The sequence below is a fragment of the Ailuropoda melanoleuca genome, chromosome 8, assembly GCF_002007445.2.
Source record: "Ailuropoda melanoleuca isolate Jingjing chromosome 8, ASM200744v2, whole genome shotgun sequence".
Lineage (NCBI taxonomy): Eukaryota > Metazoa > Chordata > Mammalia > Carnivora > Ursidae > Ailuropoda > Ailuropoda melanoleuca.
Window position 1 is genome coordinate 83,402,112 of NC_048225.1, and position 27,564 is coordinate 83,429,675.

The following is a 27,564-nucleotide window of genomic DNA, read 5'->3' on the forward strand; positions in this document are numbered from 1 at the left end:
GAAAAACATTTTCCACATATTCTGCTTATGTATCTTAGTAGCTGATTATACCTGTATGTTTGTTTCCAAAATACTACCAGTTATAACTTGCACAACTTGGAAGCTTGCATATCGGTTCATTATGCAAAAGTCTACATTTACAAGAAAATCTGTCTCTCTTTTCCTGCAGGCATCAAGTTGCAGCGCCCTGCCCTTTAATGCCATTCATAGGGTTTGGAAGGGTAGGGCAATGGCAGAACACATACTCATACATCATTGCCATTGCTGAAGAACTGGCTGGTCTTCACACTCTCCAAGGGAAATCATGTGTCTTCTATTAGAAAGCAAGGAGGGAAGCCCTACATCTCCCACTCTAAGAAATTCCTTTGGAGAACTGGATGATGCTGTAACCTGCCACATAGAATGAGACCAAGCCTAGAAACAGTGAAAGCCAAACAAACATGTAAACAAAATCCTATTTATTAATGGCAAATCATTCCATTAATTAACACCAAAAGCGAATGACTGTGAAGATTTTAACTGTGAATCTAAGAAATCTATTCTTATTAATTCTCAGTGGGATAAATGTAGTATTTTAGAATTTAGACGTAGGAAAAGTGCTTCCCCCCTTTACCCTCGGGGGAACTAGGAGACACCCTTTTCTTTAATAATGTAAACTATGTAACAGATTTTCCAACCATGATGCCTTGGCTCACGAGTATACCCTGGAGTGCTTGTAGGTGTGCCCAAATATTGATCTTTTCAGCCCTCAGGTTATCTGGATCGCAGGGTAGATAATGCTGGCGCCTCTGTTTCCTGCCCTGTCCCTTAAAATAATTATAATGTTCAGTTTGTAATATAATGTCAGTTATGATATAGTAGGTAAAAAGCCCTGTTGTAACTGACCATATTTTCCTTTTTTCCCCCTCCCCTTGTATGTCAGGAAGCTCTGAAATAAATGTGAAGTTCAACTGCATAAATTATAGAGTTAGAACATTTTCATTTTCTTTTCTCCCTTTGCTCTGATATTCTATTTTATTAATCTTATTTTTTTTAAAGATTTTATTTATTTATTCGACAGAGATAGAGACAGCCAGCGAGAGAGGGAACACAAGCAGGGGGAGTGGGAGAGGAAGACGCAGGCTCATAGCGGAGGAGCCTGATGTGGGGCTCGATTCCAGAACGCCGGGATCATGCCCTGAGCCGAAGGCAGATGCTTAACCGCTGTGCCACCCAGGTGCCCCAATTTTATTAATCTTATTTTGCATATCTTTTATGCAGATAAATCCCTTTGGTAAAAAAAAATCATGATAAAAGTTTCTATTAGTGGCATTAGAGGAGTTGAAATATAAAATGCAACCATACAAACATTGCCCCGACTGCTTTATGTTATTCATCAATTCATGATCGTCCTAACAAGAAAAATGACCTTTGATGAGGTCATTAGACTGTAGTTAAGCACATGTTTTCATATCCAATTCTCAGTTGTTTCTTCCACATGGTCATTTATTATACTGCTAAAGAAAAGTATATTTAATGGCTCTTAACAATATTTGGTTGATATGTGCAGTGCATTACTGGATGGAAATAGTTAATAAGTGATGATATAGAGCAGTGGAGATATGGAGCTTGTAGGGAGCTTCTAAGATAAAGAAGTTGAAACTTATAACTGCAAGTTCCTTTAAAAATAATCTCAATAATTCTACTATATTCCACCTTCAAAGAATCTCTCCTTTTCACCAAGTTATTACAGATAGCATTACTGATGAAGATCTTGATATATCAAAGAAATAATTGTTAGAAATAGTTCTACCGTAGTCCAGAGTACCAAAATATTCCATGACTCCATTTCTCCTATTACTGGTACACAGTAACACTGGGACACTATAAATCTGCCTAATGGCTATAAAACACCAATCAGGAAAGGCTTAACTATTCCCGGTTTTGAGTTCATAAATGAACCCTATGTGGTGCGATAAAAAAAGGAATGCTTTGCTAATATTTTTCAATGTAAGCTAATGTGTAATTCCAAAGATCAACTCAGTAAATCTGGGTGGTTTCACTCAAAGAAAAAATAGTCTTTAAAAATGCACAGACTACATATTCTTAATAAAATAGCCCCAACAAATAAACAAACGAATGAAACAAAACAAAAACAAAACAAAAAAAAAGGAAAATAGCCCAGAAATGTATATTTTTCTGCCAAACTTCTAAGTTTAAAATAGCAAAGAGTATGAGGTTTTTACATATTAATAAATGCTTGGAGTTCAGATACTGTGCAATAAAAGGAACCCATAGACTTTAATAGTAAGCAGAGCCAGAGGCAAAATTGAAATTCAACAATTTATAACTTTACTTAGGCTATAAGTCTACATAAAAGAATACTGCATCTCCAAATAAAGGTAGATGCTTAAGTCAGTATTTTATTTGAATATATCTTACCAAAAAATTTTCATAAAGTTATATTTGCATTCAGCCCCTTTCCAAATTGTGCTTGTACTATTGATGAGAACGTAAGTCTCGAAACAAGATTTATAAAGTCATCACTTTCCTTTCAAATGTTCAAATTAACATAATACTGAACAGTAGTGTCATTTTAGACCTTGGGAAAATAACCTAACCTTTCTAGCCCTAGTTTTCTAACCTATGTAATGGAAATAATATTACCTACTTCATAGAGTTGTTTTGAGAATTTAGTAAAATCACATACATAAGATGATGACCACAGAGTCTGACATACACTAAATATCTAACAAGTGTTAGCTGCTAATGTTATTATGATAATGATCTTTACCATTATTATTCTGCCACTATCCTTTCCTGGTAGTCTTATACTTAAAACCGTCTCAAGGGTACCTGAATGGCTCAGTCCGTTAGACTGTCTTTGGCTCAGATCATGCTCCCAGAGTCCCAGCATTGAGTCCTGCATCAGGTTGTGCTCAGTGGGGAGTCCGCTTCTCCCTCTGACCCTCCCTCCTCTTGTGCTCTCTCTGTCAAATAAATAAATAAAATCTTCAAAAATAAATAAATAAAACCATCTCAGATCCCAGTTTCTTCCGACATTTTCTTAATTATTCTGTAATTTCAGCCATGGAGATTCTCAGTAACATCCAGATGATGATGATGATGATGATGATGACAATAGATGATAATGAGGACAATAAAACCAAAGTCCCCAAACAGCTTGTTGTGAATGATCATGTGAGTCTGGGGGATTCTTATGTAGTATTATAGCCAAGAAATACAGGAATGTTTCAACCTAGTCTTTGTCTAGTTGTTTCTTCTCACATGATTTCCACATTGAAGAAATATTCACAAGGATCCAGGGGAAATAGCAAAAAAGTTACCAGTTTATTAGCTTGTCCCATACTTAAATTCCAAGGCAGAGATCTCTGGTTAGCTGTGTTAATGAATGTGACCTGGTGAAAAGGATTACTTTAAGTGATTTTTTCACTAGTTTAAGTATAAATCCATATTTTAGGGTCTTGCTAACTTCAGGTTGACCACTTGGTAAAAAGACTAAAGGGATGAGATTGTTCATGGTTCTTAAGAAGGGCAAAGAAAGAGAGTAGGATGAGTAGGATTACCTTTGGAGAAGACCCTTCAATGTTCTCTGGCTCTTGCTTCATGGTACAAGAGGAAGAAGGGAGATTCACAATTAAGTGCAGGACCTTATATACCATATACCCCCAACCACAGTTAAATGTGGTCCAACAATGTTTAAGATTTGGTTCCAATTAGATTAATATTCCCTTGGAAGGTTAGCGTTTCCTTAGAAGAAGGAAGGAGATCCTTCTCTATTCTATTTCCCAAACAATGGTTCAAGAAACTTTTGAACCTATAAATAAAGAGAAATGGAATGTAGCTGTATAACACATCAAGAAATAATAATTGCTCAAATATGTCTGAAAAATAATAATGAAATTTTAAGTTCTTGCCTTCAAGCATTCTAAAAAATTATGTTTTTAGGACCTAACTAGAAAGGCCTAACATCTTTGAAAGTATATCTCTTCCTGAAAATGAGAACTCTGAATAATAGAAATGAATAGATTTTTTTTAAAAAAGATTTTTTTTATTTATTTATCTGACAGAGATAGAGACAGCCAGCGAGAGAGGGAACACAAGCAGGGGGAGTGGGAGAGGAAGAAGCAGGCTCATGGCGGAGGAGCCTGATGTGGGACTCGATCCCATAACGCCGGGATCACGCCCTGAGCCCGAAGCGCTTAACCGCTGTGCCACCCAGGCGCCCCCACGAATAGATATTTTTAAAGACCTTGTTGATTGGTTTAGCTCTCAACTAATCAATCAAATACAGTTATTAATCATCAATGAATATTTATATATATACAAAGATGGAAGACCTTCTCTATGACAGCATGAAATAGAAAAGAAAGGACAAAAAAAATTTTTTTTTTGTAAAATCAGCGTAAGTGACAGTAGCTAAAGATCATGCAGATAACAACCAAGTGGAAAAATATCCTCCAAGGCACTTTGTGCTCTTACAATCTTCTTGCCAATCAACTACTTTACTATCATACTGTATCATAAATGATTCTTAAGCATACTCATAATTGGCAATTTTATTCTAATCTTTTTTGTTTGTTTTGAACATTGAATATATTTTTAAAAGTCCTACAGACTGCAAGGCAAAATACCAAAAAGACTGACCCAAGATTTTCTTTATTTAATCACAGAAAGTAAGAAGAGGAACTTGCTGCCCATTTTTGAGTTGGTCCTTATTAGGGCTGAATCACAACAGTTTGTGAATGTTTCACAGATTCCTGAAAATATCAGTTACATTTCAATGATTCAGTTTTAAATTACTTTTATATCATAAAAGGGAAATAAAATTGGCTCAGACTCCCTTATTCATTCATCCATTCAGGATCTGACTCTCAGGAAGATACAATCTATGGAGCAGAGAGTTATTATATAATGAGGCAATTAATGCAATATAGATGTTAAAGAAGGTATTTGGGAGTAGAGAAGAGGACGCAAGTCACTCTGCCTGGGGGGAAGGGAAGGAGGTGTGGGAAGGATTCAAGGAGAAGATGGAAAAGCTGTTTTCAGTATGACTAAGAGAACCAGGTGGACGAGGCAGGGTACGAGGTGTGGCAGAGGTGGAGGAAAGGACATTCTAGATGGAAGGAAAATCTGCATACATGCATAGAGGCATGGCAAAATATACATGTTTGGGGAGTTGACAATCCTTTTTGCCTAGAAATCATAGGAGAAATGAAAAAAATAAATAGGAGAGAATGCAGGTAGATGCAGCTAGAAAATTTAGCAGTAAACACGTGGTGAAAATAAGGCACAGTAAGGAGTTTGAAACTGAATCTCTGATGATTTCTGAAGGGGGAATTAGTGGTAGTTTATTTGAAAAGTGTATTTTAGATTTTTTTTAAAATTTATTCATTTGAGAGAGAGGGAGCACACATGAGCCGGAGTGGGGGGTGTGGGAAGAGGGAGAAGCAGGTTTCCCACTGACCAGGGAGCCCAATGTGGGGCTCAATCAGTGGACCCCAGGATCATGACCTGAGCCAAAGGCAGATGCTTTACCATCTGAGCCACCTAGGCATCCCTGAAGAGTGTATTTTAAAAGAAAGGTTAGTAAAGAAGCCATCGTAAAAATTAGTGTTCAACTGAACATTGGCAATAGAAATAGAGAGAAGGAGATGTTTAGGAGATTTAAAAAAAAAAGCAAACAAACACAGGTTAGAGGAACAGATTAGATATTGAGGATGGAGGAGAAGGAATGATCTAAGATGAAGCCCTAGCATGCTATTAACAAATTATAGAGATAAAGGAAAGATCCAATTAGTGGGGAAATCTATGAGCTCAGCTATGAGTTGGAGGTGCTTCTGGGACAACCAGGTGAAGCTCTTCCATTGTCATTTAGGTAGATTCTGTGGCCAAGAGAGAGGTTTGGGCGAGATAAAGATTTGCGAATCATTGCCACTCAGTTGGCAGTCTAGGCTATGGAATAAGAAAAGACAGCCCAGAGAGAAAATGTAGACAGGAGAGAAGTGACTCACTCTCATTGCATAATAACTGAGTCATCAGATGGGATATCAGGTCTGATTACTTACTGATTGTACTTTAAAAAGACCTGGGCAAGGCTGGGTTGTCCCAAAAGGCAAGGAGTGATCTCCTTAGTGGCCCTCTGGCAAGGGTGGAGAAGTTGTTTCCAGGTCATTTTTTCCCCCTTTGAATTCTCATCCTTTCTATCCCTTTGGTGTCAATGCTTCCACCTGGTTTACTGGCTCCTCTCATACCTGGTCTCTTTACATAAGCCTCTTCTCCAATCCATCCTACACATTGTTTCCAGGTGAATCTTTATAAACACCTCTTTGCCTCTTCCAATGGTCCTATAGATTGCAAGGCAAAATATCAAAAAGACTAATCCAACATTTTCCTTATTTAATCACAGAAAATAAGAAAATATACTTCTCAAAAATGGCCAATCTACATTTCAAACATTTTTCAGAAACAGCAATGCTACACAGTGAAAAGAGACAAACTTTGGAGCTAGACTCAATCTGAACTCGGTCTATATGAATAGTACTATGTAGAACCATATGCAACCTCCAGCTTTATAGGCTAAAAATGGCTGGATATCAGCAGTTTCATATGGTTCGACCTAATAACTTTATGAGTCAGGGCTCACTGACGAATCAAGTTAATCTCTCAGAATTTAATTCCCTTTATTTTTTTTTGTTATAGAATTAATTTATCTCACACCACAGAATTTAATTCCCATTTGTCGCATATGTGCACAGAGCCCGTGAGCCCTAATTGTCCCAAAGATGCATTCCCAGGTCATTGCATTGGGAGGCAATGAAATATGGCTTTAACCAATCTAATTATCAATTCCTTCTTCCTTTGGTAGAAAAATTTCTTTGCTTTGGGTCAAGGCAGAATCTCAGGAGATAAGGAAAGCATTTTGAGCTCAAAAAACTTAACTTGATGGATCCATGTGTTTAAGTTTTTCTGTTGGAGACTGGAAATGGAGAAGTTTTCTCTTTCATTTTTTCCAAGGTCTATTACTGATCACCTATTCTTTCTTCAGTCTCTTCTGAGGGGCACATTTTCTCTTTATAAACATGAATATTATCACTTGGGTGAGTCAAATATTATTCAGACCTGAGAACCATCCTCTTTCTTCAAAATGACTTTGCCTATTTTTTATCTCATTCCTTAGTTTGGATTTCATAGTTCAACTCTCAGAAGTCAACCTCGTTTCCAAGTTCTTGGAGACAGCTCACTATGCTTTCATGTAAGTTTACATTGTGGTGTTGAACATTTTTAAAGCAGGAGTTCTGATGGTGGGGGGGGATGGAGAGAGAAAACATCATCATGTAAAACGCACAAGAGAAGCTGCTCTAGTTGAAGCAGGAGTAGGACTGGGAGCACAAAGAGCCCCCAGACTCACCTCTCTCACCCATGATGCACCTAGAGCTCCACAGAACATACCACGAACTCCACAGTAATATCTGAGAAGTACCCTTTTGATTGAATTTCTACCAGGTGCATGTGTATGCATGTGCATGTGTGTATGTATGTGTGTGGGTTCTTGTGTGTTTTTCGTAGACCCAATTCAGGAACTGGTAAGCAGAATCCATTGATAAAACAATACTCCATCCAATGTCATCTTAAAGAAATGTTATGATAAATTGGAGAGCTATTAATGATGAAAAATTTAACAATTTTAAAGGTCAGACAACCAGAGTATTAATTAAATTAGAAATTTGTAAATAGTTACTGTTTATTAAACCCTCCAAAATAGTGTTCTCTCCAACTCACATCCTGACTGTAGCTACTGTTTACTGGTTAATGTTAAGTTGTCATGCAGCTATATTCACCGATGTAGGAACTTATAAATATAGGCTTCTATAGCGGTTGTTCTTAATTTTGTATGGTTTATGGGCTTCTTGAGGAACTAGATAAAAACTATGAACAGTTCTCTCCAGAAAAAAAATTGCATGGCCACAAAACTCAAAAACAAATTTTATAGTTTAAGGAGGTGACAAAGCTTCTAAGGTACTTTACAAGATATCAAGAGGTCCTTTCTATAGTACGGAATATCTGTCTATTAATTGACACAGATTTCATGGTAAGAGGAAAGGAAAGAAAACAGCTTCTAATTGTGCCCTTGAAGACACTGATGCATTAAGTGCTGGTTTAAACTTCAATTATTGTTATTAGTAGAAAGTGCTATGTTATGCTGTATTAACAAACAGTACCCAAATACCAGTGGCTTGGCATAATGAAAGTTTCTCATTCACCTGTGCAATGTAGATTTGTACATGTGTTTGGTGATTGCTGTCACTCAGACACAAAGGCTGATGGGGCACCACTATCTAGGCAATGCTTTCTGATCACTGAGATAGGAAAAGCCAGTGTGGTTTATCACACACCGACTTCATGGTGTGGAAAAGACAAGTATCCTTTATTCTCAGATTTCATCAGCCAAGTAAGGGATATTCCATGTGTGACTTTAAGAGGCAGGGAAGGGAAGGAGGAAAATGAGAAATAATGAATATTCCTCTTGTATTTGTTTTAAGAGTTAGTTCTAGATGTTATTCACTATTTCTTAGTTTTTATAAACATGGTCATCTGTCCTGTTTCTTTGTAATCAAAACCTTTACTTTTAAAAAATTTACTTATTTGAGAGAGAGGGAACAAGAGAGAGCATGAGCAGGGGGAGGGGCAGAGGGAGAAGAAGACTCTCCACTGAGCAGAGAGCCTGATGCAGGACTTGATCCCAGGACCCTGGGATCATGACAGAAGTCAGACGCTTAACAGACTGAGACACCCAGGAGCCTCAAAGCCTTAAACTTTAAAAAGTTGATATGTTTCAAAAAGATTCTCATCAAATATTATTTATAATTATGCATGGGTTCTACTATTTATTTATTTATTTAAATTATGATATGTTAGTCACCATACAGTACATCATTAGTTTTTGATATAGTGTTCCATGATTCATTGTTTGCATATAACATCCAGTGCACCATGCAATACATACTCTCCTTAATACCCTTCACTGGGCTAGCCCATCCCCCTACTTCTTTTTTTTTTTTTTTTTTTTTTTTTTAAAGATTTTATTGATTTATTTGACAGAGATAGAGACAGTCAGTGAGAGAGGGAACACAAGCAGGGGGAGTGGGAGAGGAAGAAGCAGGCTCATAGCAGAGGAGCCTGACGTGGGGCTCGATCCCGGAACGCCGGGATCACGCCCTGAGCCGAAGGCAGACGCTTAACCGCTGTGCCACCCAGGCGCCCCCATCCCCCTACTTCTAATACTTTGTTTTTTGAAGCTATATTCTGACTCAAACCTTCCAAAATTGGAAAATCTATCCCTTAGCCTTATGCAACTGCCAATATAAAAACATGCTAAAATAGTCTGGGGGAGATGGCACACTCATTGTCACTTTCAACTGAGGTAATTGAGTCAACGATGTAAAAATTATGATTGTTGTGGTGCCTACTTTCTACCATTCCAGAGGTGTGCAGGCCTATGTAAATATTCAACTATCATCTCTTGTTGAAGCCTTCCTTAGCCCTCCAATTCTTCCCAGAGGACTCTGTATGCCTTTTCGCATTTACTTCACTGGCGCATAATTGTCTATAATGCCTTTCTGCCCCATTACACCATAAGATCACTCATTCATTCAACAAATATTTAATTTTTTTTTTTTAAAGATTTTTATTTATTTATTCGACAGAGATAGAGACAGCCAGCGAGAGAGGGAACACAAGCAGGGGGAGTGGGAGAAGAAGAAGCAGGCTCATAGCAGAGGAACCTGATGTGGGACTCGATCCCATAACGCCGGGATCACGCCCTGAGCCGAAGGCAGACGCTTAACCGCTGTGCCACCCAGGCGCCCCTCAACAAATATTTAATTTTAATCTACCTTATATTCTCACTTTTAAAACAGGGCCTGGTACAGATGGCAGTTTAAAAATTATAAATAAATTTAAGAATAGTTAATAATATAATAGTGTTATTTTTCTTATTTATTGATTGATTGATTTATTTAAATTTTATTTATTTATTTGTCAGAGAGACAGAGCACAGGCAGGGGAAGCAGCAGTCAGAGGGAGAAGCAGGCTCCCTGCTGAGCAAGGAGCCCAATGTGGGACTTGATCTCAGGACCCGAAGGCAGATGCTTAACCAACTGAGCCACCCAGGCATCCCTTTTAGTGTTATTTTTGTAGTGTGACTGTTATTTATTGAAAGGAAGCCAGGATCCTTAACCATTTATTGAGTACTTTTCATATAGTCTGGCTTTTGTGCTAAATGTTTTATATGTGTTATCTCCTTTAATCCTCATACTAACCCTAGGGTTTGGCATTATTATTCTTAAGGGATGACTCCACTTCTACCACTCTAGTTTCAACTGCATCTAACACAGTATTCACCGGTTCCTGAGTTAGAGGGTTTGCTATCAGCAACTTTCCATCCCTTGGCATTTAGGAGTGTCACTCTGTTACGGGTTGAATTGCCCCCCCCACCATTTCATATGTTGAAGTTCTAATCCCCCAGTACCTCAGAATGTGATCTTACTTGAAAACAAGGTTATGACAGATATAATTAGTTAAGAACATACTAGAGTAGAGTGGGCCCCTAATATGGTGTCCTTATAAAAAGGGGAAATTTGGACAGAGACACACACAGAGAGAAAGCCACAGGAAGCTTGGAATACATTGCTATAAGCCAAGAACCTACCAGGAACTAGGAGAGAGATCGAGAACAGATGCATTCCTAGTTCCTTCAGAGGGAGCACAGACCTGCTGACACTTTGATTTTAGACTTCTGGCCTCCAGAGCTATGAGACAATGAGCTTCTGTTGTTTATGGAACACAGTTTGTGGAACTTTCATCAACTTCACCAGAAAGTAATTGATCTGTGATATTAGTTTAAAATCAAATATTCTCAACTCTTCAAGAATACTGTAACTCATTAGATGTCCCCTGAATTTAACAAAGAGCCTTTTTTACTTATATATAGAAAAACAGGAAAAATCAGTGAGCTTCTTTCCCCTTCTGCCTGCCTTCCTTTCTTTCTTCCTTCCTTCCTTCCTTTTCTTTTTTTGGTGTGGTCAGCAAAACAAGGTTTATTGAGTGATAGCAAAGTGACAGTACATGGCTCCCACGGAGGGAGGGGACCCAAGGGGGTTGCCCAGTGGGCTTCTTTCAATCTCATGCCTCACCATTTGATCTTACTTGCATCTCAACCCATCCTTTACTATTTCTTCTGCAACAATAGAAAAGGTGTCCACAGCATGCCTGGTTGGCTCAGTTGGTTAAAAGTCCAACTCTTGATCTCAGCTCAGGTCTTGATCTCAAGGTTATGAATTCAAGCCTGGTGCTGGATGGGAAAAAGGCTGGAAAAGGTGTCTTATTTCTCACCTACAGCTTTCCTTCTACATCTGCACCGGGTTCCATTTCTTCCTGCCCTAAAGAACCATCTTCCATTACTTTTTGCCTTTCCTTCTATATTTCAACTTCTCAATTTCTTCATATCCTTTCCACTGAATATTTCAATATTCTCAACTCTCTTACCTTAAAAAGAGCAAGAAAAATGATTCTTATCTTCTTTCCCCCAAATTTACTTTGAGCTAATATGTACATCTATCCTATAGTTTTATGGGCAAAGTGTCTATACTCCTTGCCTCCTGATTCTCAACCTTCTTCAGCTCACTGACTCTGGGACTCTCCTACTCCTATCACTCAATGAAACACCATCACCACCAAGGTTATTTTTTTTTTTCTTAATCCAGTTACCATCTTCAATCCTTTCTTACCCAATTTTTATCAGTCTCTGACTCTTGTCAACTTTTTCTTTTAATGCTCCTTTCTTGTACATACCAAGACAACACATTCTTCCTGGTTTTCTTTCCACTTCTCTGCCCTTTCCATTTTAGCCTTCTCTGGGTGTTTCTCTTCCTCTGTTCATCCCTTAAATTTGGATTGGTTCTGTCCTCAATACTTTTTTTCCCACTGCCCTCTTTCCCTTATTTACATCCTCTCCTTGGCTTCAATTACCATCCTCTTGTTGACGGTTCTCATATCTTCCCTAAATTTTTTTTCATACTTTCCTTATTGCAATTAATTTTCAGTCAGCATCTATCCCTCCATTCGTCCAGTGTCTCTGTGTACCACAGAGGCTGGAAAGTAAATAATTTTCCAGACTCCTTTGCTTCTTGAGTTTTATGTATGCGTTAAATTCCACCAAATAAATGCATTAGCAAGAGATTTGGAAGGCAGAAGTGGGTGAAAACCATCCCTCTGTGGTTTTAATGATTTCCTCTGACAAGCAACACTGGAAGCATGGTTTTTCTGCATCATCATTCTAGCTCCAGAGATGATGAGAAGCAATGTGACAGCAGCAGTGGTAACTTCCTGGTTTTGCTTTCCTACTTCTGAATTACAGACAGAGGGGTGTGTTCTTGGACTCAATATCTCCAGTCACAACCTTATAATTTCTTCCTGATTTCATCAGAGTTAAGAGCTTCTCTAGAAAGTCGGTTCTGCCTGAAATCTATTTCTCTAGTCACATAACAACTTGTTAATTTCTTTGAGTCTTGTCTAATTAAGTGGATTCAATCCCTTTTTGTCTAAAATAACTAAAATGGTTTCTCCTTTTGCATTAATACTTATTTGAATCCTAGAATCTGGGCATTATTGCAACAAAAATGAAAATGTGTAGTACTAGCTGGGTGGCTGGGTAGTTGGTGACAAAAGGGTAGATATCACAGAGTGAAAACTTAAGCATTCTTGTTTTATAGTGCAAAAAGTTTTGGTAAAACTGTCACTTGCAATTCCTTGCATACCATCCATACCAACCATATGCTGACAGAGCCTACAATTCAAGTGAAAATAATTGGAAAAACTCCTGTTAATGGGAGTCAGCTGCTTCTTGCCTCTTACCAAAGTTGTGAGAGAGTCATGAATTGATGCTAGTTATAAGAGGTGGTTCTGGCTCTAAAGAGGAGGCACAGAGAAAACTAAGCCATAGCCCAGCCTTTCTCAAGCATCCCCATGAAGACTTACCAGGCAGATAACGGGAACTTGTTCCTGGTGACAAAGGCAGATCAAAAATGCTGCCTTCTGACTGAAGGTTTTGATTCAGACAGCTTCAATCTGGGGGTAAGTGGCAGGTGTGGAGTGAGCATGAAGGGCAGACCAGAGACTTCGATCACTCTATGCCTAGATTATCGGCTGTGCTGTGGTTATCTGGAAACACAAGAAGCACACCAAGTTTTTGAGGAAAATTTATCGTTAAAAATAACTTGCAAGCCTGGCTCACAAAAGCCTGTATTTTTTTTTTTTTAAAGTTTCTTAAGCAAACTCTGATCTCCAAATCTGCACCATCAGGAAGCAGGTGTGAAAGATGTTTTGCCTCCTAATGAGGGCATGGCCCCACTACCTACTTCAGATATAACCACAGAAAACACGGACAGGGATATCCCTACCACAGAGCAGAATTGGGAGTTGAAAGATAGAGTAACCAAACTTACCTTAGTGTCAGAGTAGGGAGTTTATCTAATTTCTGCCAGTGGAATTTGAAAACAATAGAAATCAGTGATTTTCATGCATTTCCAGTTCTTTCATTTTCTGAATAGGAATTTGTATTGCAGTTATTTGATTCCTATCCCATCTTTGTATACTGGTCTGGGCAGAGGTTTATGGAGAAACTTTTTTTTTTTTTTTTTTAGTTTTTAGGTCACTGGATCATAAAAATCCACATTCAGTCCTAATTGAAAGGACATGTATCACCCAGAAACTGGGTTTTGCCACTCAGCAATCCTGGATTTTGAACTAATGCAGTAAACCGATAATACTTAGGGATTCTCTTTCTTGCATAGGGCTGACTGTTCTGTGTATAAAAAAATAGTGCACTCAGATTTTTGGGTCACCAAAGTGCCAGACTTTGGCAGAGGCTGCAGGTTGTGTCCTCGATACCCGTTCTTTGCTTCTTCTATAGCAACAGCAGTATCAGGTAGGAACATGGCTACAAAGCTAAAGATTCTATTTCTTAGCTCCCTTTGTAGCTAGATGTGGTCGACCGTGAAACTAAATTCTGGGCAAGGGATGTTAACAGAATTAATGTATGAAGCTTCTATTCATGTTTTTAAAAACAGTATACCCAACTTTCTTCTCCATTTCCTCCTGGTCAAATGTGGAATAGTCACCTTGGAACACAATAGGAAAGCCGTGCCCAAGGACCTGGGTCCTTGGGTGAACTTAATGGTACAAGCTGCCATATTTGCCAGGGACCCCTTTTAGGTGAGACAGAAATGGATTAAACCTGGTTCAGTCACTGTTGCCTGGTGTTTGTTACAGCAGTGGCATAGTCTCTCATTGCCTAGTGCCTTCCCCAAGCAATCCTCTTGCCAACTACACTCTGTCCCACCCCATTCACAGATTCCACTGACATCGCCTTTTTTTTTTTTTTTTTTACTTTTTTAAAAAAGATGTTTTATTTATTCATAAGAGAGAGAGAGAGACAGTGAAAGCAGAGCAGGGGGGAGGGTTAGAGGAAGAAGCAGGCTCTCTGCTGAGCAGGGAGCCGAACCAGGGCTTGATCCCAGAACCTGGTTCCATCCCAGGACCCTGGGATCATGACCTGAGCCAAAGGCAAACTCTTAACTGAATAAGCCACCCAGGGCCCCTGACATTGCCTTAAAACTCCTCTTTCTTCCAAACTCATTTAGAAGTGGCTCCTTTCCCCCACTGCCCATCAGTACCCAACTTTTACTCCTGCTACTCTTTTGCAATTCCATATGATAATACTTAATTTGCTGTATCATAATTGTTTGTTTTGCATTCTTATTCATCTTCCTCATTAGAGTATATCTTCTTGAGGCGGTTGAAACAATCTCTTGTTCCTCATGGGTTTCCTAGTGTCTACTGCCTGGGATATAATAAGCAATACATACATGTTAATAGGAGTAAAAGGTCCAGTTTTGAAACTGATCTAAATTTCTTGAACAGCTTTCCTTTGATGCTGTTCAGTTGTAACATGTTTCTACTGCACTGACCCGAAGGATTGCAATATAACAGGATTAGAGGGTATGTAGGGTATATTTACCTAAGTCTGTAGCTGAACCTTATTTTTGTATGCAGGCCATGATAATCACATATTTCTCAAAAAAACCAAAACAATGAATGCAGAGATAAGAATGTGTTGAGAAAAGTCTGAGGACCATCAGAAGACATGGGTGTGCCTCTCAGTACTATCATATACTAGTCTTGTGTAAATCATAGGTGATTATAGAAACATTCAATTTCACTAACTGATAGAAACTGGCATTCTGTCACACACATTATAGAGTTTCTCTGAGGCAAGAGGAGAGTGATATGAGAAATGTCATACTTTTAGGAAGTTTTTTAAAAATGGAAGAAAATGAGGAAAACTGTTTAGCACTTAGTTTTTGTTTCATACTCTGTTTATTTTTCTAATACATTTCTTTAGAAATAATATGATAACAAAAAACCTGAAGGGGGGAAATGGAGATCTGTTAAGTTATTAAGTTGTATTATGAACACATTTAACTTTTCCTTAGAATATAGGCAAAAAAAGTTGTTTCCACACTCAGCTTTACTCTCAGTTATTAATTAGCATAAATTCAGTGTAAAATATAACTATTTTAAAACTAATAACGTACTTAAAACTGTATTTTCCCATTGGCTTCTAAAAAAACTTTGTTTAAATAAATGATCTGTTTTTATATTTGAAAACAAATTTAGTAAAATCATCATCAAGAAAAAAATCAAGTCTTTCTCAGGAGCAAAAAGTAAATTAGGTGGTTTGAACGAAAAGCTAGTACATTCATTGAGTCATTTTGCATCAAAGCAAAAAAAAGCCTGCTTCCATGAACAACTTCAGTAAAATTCTAGTCTAGTTTACATAGACAGAAAACTAGACAGGAAATGTTTAGTAATTTTGATCCCAAGCTATTCAAAATACATAATAAGATCAATTATTTTGTTCATATTTCCCCATCATTTTGAAAGTAAAAACTGTAGCAAATGAAATTTCTTGATTAAACCAATTACTTGTTTCACTATATCAATGCTTGTTTTGGCATCATATAGATAAGAGATTTCGAAAAGAATTTAAAATCTGAAAGAGTCATTAAGATCTACCCTGAAAAATTCCAGGTTTGCTTGACTGTGAATTTAAAACTGAGACTGGAAGAGCCCTGGCATCTCCTACTGGAGCATATGAGCAGGTCTGGCTTCTGTCAATGAAGCACAAATAAAGTAGGTCATATAAACATGCTGAGCAACTGGAAGTGGGGCTGCCCTAAAATAGCAATAGCATACCAGTTTTACTGAATATCCCAAAAAAGGATAGACAACATTAAATGCCCCTAATTAGTGAGGGTTAAAAAGAAAACATTATAATTAGAAAAGAAGTATTTTTAATCAAAGAGATACTACTCAAGGCATCTATAAAGTAATTATGAAATGATTTTATAAGCAGTGGCAGAAGAGCAATAAAATGTGAGTTCACAGTCAGAAAAATAATTGAGAATAACTGCAGCCAAGTTCAGAGACCTAGAGTCACAGTGCTGGGACTTAATTGGTATGAATATTGTTCATTGACCTAGACTATGTTGAGAATTTGTATTTAGAGTTTAATACCTCTGTGTCGTTAAGAAATAGACAAACTAAGGAACAAGACTTTTCTGAACCACAGTGCCACGCTGGGCAAGCAGATACGAGATTTGTAGAAGCTCAGTTGGAGAAAAGACATTAATGCAAAAGAAGCTTGCTTAGAATTTAATTCTTTTTTTTTTTTTAAGGTTTTATTTATTTATGTGACAGAGAGACAGCCAGCAAGAGAGGGAACACAGCAGGGGAGTGCGAGAGGAAGAAGCAGGCTCCCAGCGGAGGAGCCCAGAACGCCCGGGATCATGCCCTGAGCTGAAGGCAGATGCTTAATGACTGCACTACCCAGGCGCCCTAGAATTTAATTCTTGGAATGGCTACAGAGGAAAGAAAGGAAAGAAGGGAGGAGGTTTTGATAGAGAAGGCTTTGAGAGATAGGTGTTCCAGGGAAGAATGATAACTAAAGCCTTTCTAAATCTATGACTTAAATGGTGTGATTCTGGGGAAAAAAAAAATATATATATATATATATATATGTGTGTGTGTATATAATATCAACAAAATAATTGATCTTATTATGTATTTTGAATAGCTTGGGATCAAAATTACTAAACATTACCTGTCTAGTTTTCTGTCTATGTAAACTAGACAAGAATTTTACTAAGAATTTTATATATATATACAAAATTTGATATATATATATATATATATACACACACACAAAATTTGATTTTTATTTACGTTATTTCCCAAATCTTAAGGGGAATTCCAGATTCTTCATAACGCTCTCCAGGTGTAGAGTGGGTGAGAAACTTCTCTGGTGTACATGAAAAGGGCAAAGCCTAAGAACAGTCATATATTATTGATTTTCAGCTAGCCACCCCTGGTAATTTTAAAAAGATGAATATCTAAATTATGGGGTTGCAAAATCAGTATGAAAATCTATATGTCCATGATAACTCAAGTTGAAATATCACTACTCAAGAGAAGAGGATGAGGGTAAAAATCCAGTAGAAAAACTGGAATGAACTTGTCTCTTTATGCCACATGGTAATGAAACTAAATAGTAAAGAAGATACAAAACCACTGACATACAGAGAGGGCTATACAGTTGTTTGTTTTATCCTGGGGCACCTGGGTGGCTCAGTTGGTTAGGCATCTGACTCTTGATCTCAGCTCACATTTTGATCTCAGCGTTGTGAGTTCAAATCCAGGGCTGGGCTCCATGCCAGGCACAGAGCCTACTTACAAAGTAAAAAAATAATGATGTTTCATCCTGTCAAAGCATTATCTTGTGTCCAAAATTTGCTAATGTGATCAATCTTAAATATAAATCTGCATCAGCTACTCTATTATTTAGGTACTTTGTAACAGCAATACTCCAAATTCATTAGCAAATTACGTATTAATCAGTTTTGCAGAAGTGATAAGCAACTCAAAAGTCTCAGTGGCTCAATGACAAACATTAAATCTTCCTTGTGTAACATAACAATGATTGTGGGTCATCTGCTGTGGCTCTGCTCCACATAGCTGCCTCTCAGAGCACCCAGCATTAAGGAGCAGTCCTTATTTGGGACATGCACTCTCGTTGCAGGAAGTTGGACACATGCAATGATTCTTAAATCTTGAATGAAGTAAACATTTCATCTGCTTATATGTCAGTAGCAAAAGCAAGTCACATGAACAAGCCCAACATATTGGATTGGACAAATAAACTCGTCCTATAGAAGGCACTGTAAGTCACATCCAAATGGTGGATTATATTATCCTTTTACAAGAAAGGGAAGTATGCAACTGGGATTGATAACACAGAAACTTTATACTGTAAGCTTTGGGGAGTTAATGAATGGTTTCTGTAAGGATAGCAGCAGATTCAGATTTGTGTTAGATTGATCACCATAGCAAATTTTGAAGGGAAAAACATGTTTCCATGACAAGATAAAACATTTTCACAGCTCCTATCTACTTCAGTGGTCCTGGGTTTTCTCGGTGAACATTCAGGCTCACTTGTTCATACCTTTCTATTCTACTGAAAGTATACTCTGAAAGGTCACCTATAACCCACGATTTCCCTTTAAATCCATCCATGTTTTACCTTCATATTCTTCAGCATTTGACATTGTTGATCACATTCTCTTTAAATCTCCCTCATCCCTTGGATTTTAGGATATAATTCTCTCCTGCCTCTTGTCTGGCCTCTTCTGTTTACTTTAAGGGTTCTTCTTCCTTCTCTTGCGAGGTGGTATGGTTCTTTTGAGTGCCATCCTTGGCCACGATTGTCTTTCTTCTGTATGTGCTCAGTCTTTATTCTCTCATCCATAACTTTAACTGTCTCCAGAGTTACAATAATTTCACAGCTGTGATTCTAACCCTGATCCTGCTCTTGACCTTCAAATTCATGATTCCCTCCTAAGGCATTTCCCCAAATAGTCCATGTTTCCATGAGCCTCCAGAACTTTGTATTCATGTACTTCTCTTTTTTAAATATTTTATTTATTTATTTGACAGAGAGACAGTGAGAGAGGGAACACAAGCAAAGAGAGTGTGAGAGGGAGAAGCAGGCTTCCCGCCGAGCAGGGAGCCTGATGCGGGGCTCGATCCCAGGACCCTGGGATCATGACCTGAGCCAAAGGCAGATGCTTAGCGGCTGAGCCACCCAGGCTCCCCTGTATTCATGTACTTCTATGGGAAATATCTTTCCCCTTTATAGCCTTACCCTTATTTATATTTTTATAGTCAACTCAAATATTCCCTCTCTAGATGGCTCTCTCTCACTCCCTTTTGTAGTTTGACAGCCTCATCAATGAGAGTCCTTTGCACAGCTCCATCATGGCACTCAACACACTGCTGGTTTGCTTGCTTCTCTCTCCTTTAGAAACTCAGATGCTTTCAGGAAAAGACAGTTATTTGTTTTTGTATACATGGCAACAACCCCATGTCTAGCACATACCAGATACTCAAAAATGTTTTTAAGTGATTGAATGAATAAAAAATGAGTGAGTTAGTGAGAGATAAGTAGGATTCCTTTGACTCAGGAGATAAGTTTGGAGACTGAGAAAGAGTCAAGGAATCTTATCTATGACATATATATATGTTTATATTTATATATATATAAATTTTTTAAAAGATTTTATTGGTTTATTTGACAGAGAGAGTGAGAGTATAAGCACAGGGAGAGGGGCAGAGGGAGAGGGACAATCAGCCTCCCCACTGAGCAGGGAGTCGAATGCGGGGCTGGATCCCAGGACCCTGGGATCATGACCTGAGCTGAAGGCAGACGTTTAACCAGCTGAGCCACCCAGGCATCCCTCTATGATATATTTTTAGAAAAGTTCAAGGCCACAGTGTCTGCCACCAAGGTAATAAAATCTAGGACACTTTATGAGAATTTTTTAAAATGTCAAGTTTCATTGTCATAATAACCTAAAAAGTAATTTTATTCAAATTTTGTAAATGATCTTCTTATAATCAGATATCCATGTGTTTTTATTGTTCATGTTTTTGTTTGTGCTTATGATCATGTTGTTGTAAAGTGGAACTATTTTAATTATTCCTGGCTTTATCAGGCAGGGGTTCATTCAGAGAATCAGGGCCATTAGGGACCTATCTACAAGTCTGCCTATCTATCTATCTATCTATCTATGGATTTGTTACAGAGATTTGACCTTACACAATTGTGGGAGCTGGTTAAAAAGCAGTCTCTATAAGTCTCTTGTCTTTCCATCTAGTGCTGGAGCTTAAAATCCATGAGGCAGACAGTCAGGAAGAGAAGATGGATGTAAAGTCAGGAGGACCAAGAATAAACTAGACCCCATAAGCACAAGCTAGAATCTGCAAGGTTGGACTGAAACTGATGCCAGTTTTTGTTCCTCTGCCCTTAGTGATATGAGTATCCTGGAGTGGTTAGGGGGCTTCACCATGAAGGTAAAAAAATACACCTGTCCCAGGAGTCAGAGAAGCTGTAGGACGATCTAGCAGGAGGTGGAAGGGTTGTAGATGCAGCACCTGGCTTACACAAATTTCGTAAGCCAGCCTATAAGTGACAACGTGTGTGAGCAACAAAATAATTGCTGCCTCACTTCTGCCTTCCAAATCTTGCACAAGAATATCCTTTGTGGTTTACCCCAACCACAGACATACAAGAAAGGTCATTCTGGGAAATGTAGTTCAGGCTAGCCAAGTTGACACATTGCAAAGCCGACGTGCTGGCTTAGGAAAATTAAGTTATATGTGTATGCCAAATGACATCACAGCCTAGTGTATTTATTGAATATTTTTTTGTGTTCTGTTCTTTGGGCATTAACTCACAGAATTATCACAAGCCAGTGCTGTAGGGACAGTTATTATTCCCATTTTCCAGATGTGGAAACTGAATCACAAAATGGTTAAGTAACTTGCCTAAGATCATAGAGCCAATAAGTAGTAGCAGAAGCAGGATTAACCACCTGGGAAATACAGCTCGAGAGACTTTGCCCCTTGCCCATTATGCTCTGTCACCTCCCTGTGAGACAATGTGAGAAAAGCTGTAGTAGAATCAACAGACGGCAAAATGTAGTCTAAGCCTGTCAAGTGCGAAAGGACCGGCAATCAGCACTGATTTTCCACTGTGCACAACACAACATTGTTCGTCTGATTAAATGAATGATCAACATTTTGCTTGAATTTACTTTTTATAGACTTAATATTTTGGTTTCATGCCATATAAAAGCTATAGTGAAGTGTAAGGAATTTATATATTATTTATATATATTATTTATATTATACATATAATTTTTATGATGAAAATAATTAAAATCTGGGACACCTGAGTGGCTCAGTCAGTTAAGCATCTGCCTTCAGCTCAGGTCATGATCCCAAGTCCTGGGATTGAGTCCCACATTGGGCTCCTTGCTCAGCAGGGAGGCTGCTTCTCTCTCTGCCCTCATTCCCCCTGCTGTGCTCTCTCTCCCCCTCTCTTTCTCTGACAAATAAATAAATAAAATCTTAAAAAAAAAAAAGAAAAAGAAAAGAATTAAAATCAATATGGCTCTCAAATAGTGAACTCTTTAACTTATCTTGAGGCAAGCTGGGCTATTTCTGAGAAAGAAAGGTGTTGTGAGGAGCCAGCATCTCTTAGTATATCACTAATAAATTAAAGAATGAACAAGTGCACTAAAAATAAATAAATGAATCATTAGTTAAACCTTAGAGAAATGTTTTTTAGAAACCTTCAATCTTGGGGCTTCTGGGTGGCACAGTTGGTTAAAGCGCTTGACTCTTGATTTCAGCTCAGGTTGTGATCTTCAGGGTTGTGATCTCAGGGTCCTGATTTCAGGGTCCAGAGAGTAAGCCAAGCATCGGGGCTCTGTGCTTAGCTCAGAGTCTGCTTTAGATTCTTTATACCTCTGCTCCCCCCAAAACGAATAAATCTAAAAAAAAAAAAATCCCCAGAAACCTCAATCCCTACTATATGAGATATGTTTTTGACAGATGAATTAAATGTACGTGCGGATCTCCTTGTCCAATCACAAAAAGCCAGATTTTCACAACAAAATGCTTCCTCTTTGTCTCTGGGGGGAGCTTTTTAAAATGTTCCAAATGTGCTCTTGGAGGCAAAAGCAATGGGAATCAAGGTACGTCAGGATGATCATGGTTGTCTGATTGGTGGCCTTCTGAGAGTGTCCTTGTGCAATTCACTATGTAATTCAGCATTTGAAAATTAAAACGCATTTGGAGTTTTCTGTGACCATGGCTTTGCATTGCACAAGTCCCAAACTGCTTTCAATCACTTAACCACTTCCCCTTACATGGATTGCCTCCATTTCCTTTACAGTGCATCACGCGCTAGGAGAGGAGCTTGTCTGTGATGCTTGTGTTTCACCTGCCAAATGCTGTGCAGCTACACTTGGCACCCAGTCTGCTCCTAACCGACTCACCACGGCTCTATCCTAAAAATCTAATTTGTATGAAATCCTGAAACTACAATTCTCTAAAAATACATTCAGCTTTAGATAAAGTGTATTTTCCCAAAACTGGTTTTTTTTAAAATTTTCTTAAAGATTTATTCATTTATTTGAGAGAAAGACAGAGAGTGGCGGGGAAGGGGCAGAGGGGAAGAATGTCCAAGTGGGGCTGGATCTCATAAGCCATGAGATCAGGACCTGAGCCAAATCCAAGAGTCGGATGCTTAACTGACTAAGCCACCGAGGCACTTCCCAAAACTTGTTTATTAAAAGCCTTGCCTGCAGATCACCTGCTGCCCTGGCCCTGGAGCGTCTCTCAACCTGTGCTGGATTCTGCCTGCCCCAAACGCAGGTCCTGCCAAGCCCATCTTCTGCCTTGCCTGCTGTTTGGAATCCTCTCTCATCTTTTACGGAATCGCTGTGGATTCCCCACAAAACTCTCTCACACTTTTTTTTATCTCCCCTCAATCAAATCAGCTCCCTCTCTTCTCACCAAACCCTGATAATCCCACCCACTGCTGTCTATTCTACTTCAAAACACTCTGGATGTACATGCACTTTCTCAACCTTTATTTTAGTTTCAGGGAAATAGTCACCAGCTCAGGTGAAATCCTTTCCCCACTCCACCCGGCAGTTAATTGTTTTTCCACTCAGTGCTCCCACACTCTGGCTTAGATTTCTTTTTCTTTCGTTTTCTTCATTTACTTCTTCTTCTCCTTGCCCTTCCTCCTCCCTCTCTTCCTCCTCCATCTCTTCTGCTTCTTCTCCTTCTCCTTCTTTTACTTGACACAAGGTATTACTATTGCCTCTTGTAAAAGTTTAAAGTCCTGAGTTCCAATTATGCCTCCTCCACTAACAATGTGACATTATTCATGTCATCTAATCTTTCCTACAGTTTTTTCTCATCTGCAATATGTTAATAATAGTCATAATAAAATATAACATAGTTTTGATAAGATCTAGTACACACAGTGTTTACTACATGCCAGGCACCCTTTTAAGAGTAAACATAAGTTAATTTTTTAATGCTGCAAAAGAGTGGTGAAATAATTTCTAGCAAATTATGTAGCCATTAAAAATAAGGAGGTATAGGGATGCCTGGGTGGCTCAGTCAGTTAAGTGTCTGCCTTCAGCTCAGGTCATGATACCAGGGTCCTGAGATCAAGTCCCGCATCCGGCTCCCTGCTCAGTGGGGAATCTGCTTCTCCCTCTCCCTCTGTCCTTCCCCTCCTGCTCATGCTCTCTCTCTCTCAAATAAAATCTTAATAAATAAATAAATAAAGAGGTATAATAATATGAAACTATATTGATGATATAATATTAAGTAGAAAATCAAGTTGCAGAACAAAACATGTAACATGATCACCTACATTAAAACTATACATTAGATATATAAATACTAGCTCTCATTCTTCCTCTCTCTCTACACACGTGCGCAGTCTGAAGTTTTGCAAAGCATATATTTATATATCCATATAGTTTAACATTTTCAATATACATTTAAAAACAAAATAAATAGGAAAAATAACTATATAAAAATAAATTATGATTTTAACAAGCATACCAGAACTGGCAATTTAAGTAAATTAGTGTTATATTCATGAAAATAGAAACTTGGTTAGATAGGGACACCTGGGTGGCTCAGTCGGTTGAGTGTCTGCCTTCCGCTCAGATCATGACCCTGGAATCCTGGGATCAAGTCCCTCAAGGAGCCTGCTTCTTCCTCTGCCTGCCACTCCCCCTGCTTGTGCTCTCTCTCTCTCTCTCTGACAAGTGGATAGTCTTTAAGAAAGAAAAAAAAAGAAACTTGGCTAGATATTATCCTTATTCCAATCATGATTAAAAAAACATTTTTGATATACACCGTTAAGAATTGCCAACTAAACCAACATTGTGTTTTTCTGAATATCCCCGATGAGAGTGTAGATTTCTAATTTGGGATTTTTTTTAACTAGACAGTGACATTTGTCATCGTGTCTGATGAATAAAATTGCTAATGAGCCTGGGTAATGCCGATTTTAGTCAGAACTGTCACAGACTTCTCTCTCATTCAAAGCACTGTGATTTTTTGTTGTTGCTGTTGTTTGGGGGAGGGGTAGAAAAGCAAGGTTTATTGAGCAATAGCAAAGTGATAGTACAAAACTCCCAAGGAGGGAGGGGACCCGAGGGGGTTGCTCCAAAGCACTATAATTTTTTTTTTAAGATTTCATTTATTTATTTGAGAAGAGAGTAAGCGAGAGAGAGCACAAACAGGGGGAAGAGCAGAGGGAGAAGTAGACTCCCCGCTGAGCAGGGAGCCGGATGTGGGCGGACCTGAGCTAAAGGCAGACACTTAACCAATTGAGCTACCCAGGCACCCAAGCTCTGTAATTTTTAAAGGATGTTTTACAGGTAACAGTTCCCTCCTTTTATAGGATATAGAGATGTCAAAATGTTTCCAAAGTCTATTTCAAAATAATAAGCTTAATTATGCTCTGTGGGAAGAAATCTGCATACTTACTAAAATTTCACTGCTGAGGTTCCATTCTTCTAGTTAGCTGCCAATTGGAATAAATCTCAAACTTTTCAGTAATTTCATCAGTGGTAGAAGTTACTAGAAAATGTTTTGCTTATCACCTGAGATTTTTTCTTCTTCCTTCTTTTAACAGTACATCTGTCATTTTATCTCTTTAAGTAACTTCTGAATGTAAAGTACCTCACAAACTTGGTAAGTTATTCCTACACTGGAATGAAAATAATCTTTTATTATTTTTGCCTATAATTACCATCACAGTGAATAGCAGATCTTAAACGTGTTGTTACTTCAAGTCGAAATCCAGTCCAGCAACACTCACAACTTGCTTCCCCACCTCCAACTTGTATTTATCTCTGCATCGTGGCTTAGCTCTATCTCTTTCATTCAATAAGAGGGGAACTTCCTCTGGCCCAGGATTAATCTCCCAGCCCTCTCAGAAACTTGTTCCATTATTTAGATCTGTTCATCATTCTCATCATCCCTTCTTTTCACCCAGCTTTTGCCCCTCAGCATTTAAATTTAAGTCAAGTGTCTCCCATAGAAATGGGGACACAGAAACAGAGAGACAAAGACAATGCCTATGGAGAGAGATAGAAGACCTAGATCCCTACATCTCCTTCCATTTTCTGACCAATCATTTGCCTCCATTTTTAAAACAATTTTGGTCTCTTAAGTTATTCACTCTCACATTCTTCTCAAGCCATAGCATTGAGGGCTTGGCCCCAATCACTCCAATGTAAGTTTTTGTGATGGTCACTAATGACCATCCATTTTCTAAACCCAAGGGATCATTTTCAGGCATCTTACCTGAATTTCTCAGTATCATATATTTTGCAACTCTTCACGGCTTTTTTCTTGAAACTTTTACTTCTGTGAAACCACGCTCTTCCTGTTCTCCTTTTACCTCCTTTTGTGTATTTTGGAGGCTTGCCATTTAAACAGAATTCCATCATGGGCCCCTCTCTCTTCTTGATCTATACACTTATCCTGATCATCTCTTCCTTTGTCAAGGCCTCAACTAATTTTTCTACCTTTTGGCATCCTAATTTTTGGGCCTAAACTGACCTTTGTCCCCTGAACGCCAGTCTAAACTCATCATGTGAGTCCACAGACTCTTATTCTCTATGTTTTCCCCTTTTGGCCAATGGCACCACCAAATTGCTCATATAAAAAACATGGAGTCCTCCTAGAACTTTTCTCTTTCCCTCATTTCCCATATCCATTAATCTTTAAGTTCTGACAATTCTATTTAAGTGCTTCTTAAATATTACTTTAGTGCTTTTTCACTTCTTATCTAGATTCCTATCATAGTCTCACTGGGCTTCTGCCTTTAGTTTTATTGCTTTCAACATAACTTCCTTAATGCCATCACAACAAACTTTCTAACACACAAATCAGTAACTCCCCATCAATTTCTAGATAAAACCCAAACCTAAGGCTGTACAAAATCTGGCCCCTGACTACCTCCCTTCCCAGTCTTATCTTCTCTCTAAACGCCACAGGCATCCTAAGATCTGGCCACAGTCAACAACCTGTAGTTTTGTAAACATACCATAGCTCTCTTCCAATACCTTTCCATTATTTTCCCTTTCTTCTTTCTTCTCAGCTTAATTATTTCTTCTTTGAAAGCATCTGTTTCACTTCTATCAAAATTTATCTTATCGGAAACTCCCTAGCCCCATTACCCAGAATTAAAATAGGTAAGCTTCCTTTGGGAATACATAGATCTTTGCCTCCCTTATTAAATTTGTTATACCAGGACTTTTGTTTGCAAGAAAAAACTAAACCCAAAACAGATTTAAGAAAAGGGAAGGGGGAACTAAAGAGAATGCAGTAAGTTAAAGTCAGTGGAGGGGTGCCTCAGTGGTTCAGTTAGATGAGCGGCTGACTTCAGCTTGAGTCATGATCTTGAGGTCCTGGGATTCAAGTCCCCCATCAGGTGCTCTGCTCAGGTGGTGTCTGCTTTTCCCTCTTCCTCCCCTTCTACCTCTTCCTCCCCTTCTCCCTCTGCGCGTTCCCCAGCTTGTGCACACTCTCTCAAATAAATAAATAAAATTGCTTTTTTTTTTTCAAAGTTAAAGCCAGTGGAAAGCCCAAGAAGTAAATTTTAAAGCATAGCTGAATATAGTGGTTTTACCAATGTCCTCAGGAGTCCATGTATTTTTCTCCATCTTTATCTTTATTTTTCTCTATGTTGGCCTTACTCTCAAGTAAGCTATCACTGCATGGTGGCAAAGAAGGTCATCAGCTGCTTTCTTGAAATTTCCATCAAAAGTCCTAAAATAAGATAAATTAATCCACCAAAAAGGTGTTGGACATAGAAAGGTACATTAATCTACTATAACTCTTGTCATACTATATCATTATAGTGTGTTTGCTTACTGATTTGTGAGCCTTTTCAAGGTATACATTATGTTTTAACTATGTAACCCAATTACTAAGTATACTCATATTAGTGATCTTGTGAGAACTTCATGAGATAACATATTTATAATATTTATA

The 27,564-nt window shown here is 38.3% G+C and overlaps 1 long non-coding RNA gene across 4 annotated transcripts in view; it reads right to left on the reverse strand.

The window, feature by feature from the left end:
• Window positions 1-27,564, reverse strand: part of LOC105240029 — a 180,196-nt gene that overhangs the window by 17,722 nt on the left and 134,910 nt on the right. For all 4 annotated transcript variants that reach the window (XR_004627272.1, XR_004627271.1, XR_004627270.1 and 1 more), the window contains one exon: window positions 13,039-13,221. This is a non-coding gene — a long non-coding RNA (uncharacterized LOC105240029). The remainder of the gene's footprint in view (window positions 1-13,038; window positions 13,222-27,564) is intronic.